Below are 542 nucleotides of genomic sequence, written 5' to 3'. Positions count from 1 at the left end.
GGTGCAGCGAGGTGGTAGCCGGGTGACAGGGCAGTGCCTTGGAGTGGGGACTAGGCTAGGCTGCCTTGACCCGCTCATCATTCCCCTCACAGCAAATTCGGCTAAAGCAAAGGCTTTGGGCTTCCTGAGGGTCTCTGACCTCATTTCCCGACATGCCTCAGGGGATACCCTTAATCTTTCCAGGTCCTTCTCCAGCTGCCCCCTGGACTCCTAGGTGTGCAAAGCCCTTTGCTAAGGAGTTTTCTCAGTGAATGCTCTCAACCGTTGAGATGTAAAACACTCCCATTAATGAGGAAACAGACTCAAACACTCTTTGAGCCCTGTCAGTGTGGTCCTGTGGGGAGCACTGTACCTGGCTCGGGGAGGTTGCCCATGGGATTCCTGGTCAGGCACAGACCCAGGTTTCCAGAGACATCTCCGCCTCTTGTGGCTGTTGTTTGTGTCTTTTCCTCCTGGTTCCTTTCCTCTCATTCTTTCTTGTTCCCTAACCCCTGAGGTAATGACCAGAACCTTCTGGGTCTCTGTGGGCAGAGGACTCAGGC

This window comes from Myotis davidii, unplaced genomic scaffold (genome assembly GCF_000327345.1).
Source record: "Myotis davidii unplaced genomic scaffold, ASM32734v1 scaffold107, whole genome shotgun sequence".
Taxonomy (NCBI): Eukaryota; Metazoa; Chordata; class Mammalia; order Chiroptera; family Vespertilionidae; genus Myotis; species Myotis davidii.
Note: the sequence above shows the minus strand (reverse complement) of the source record.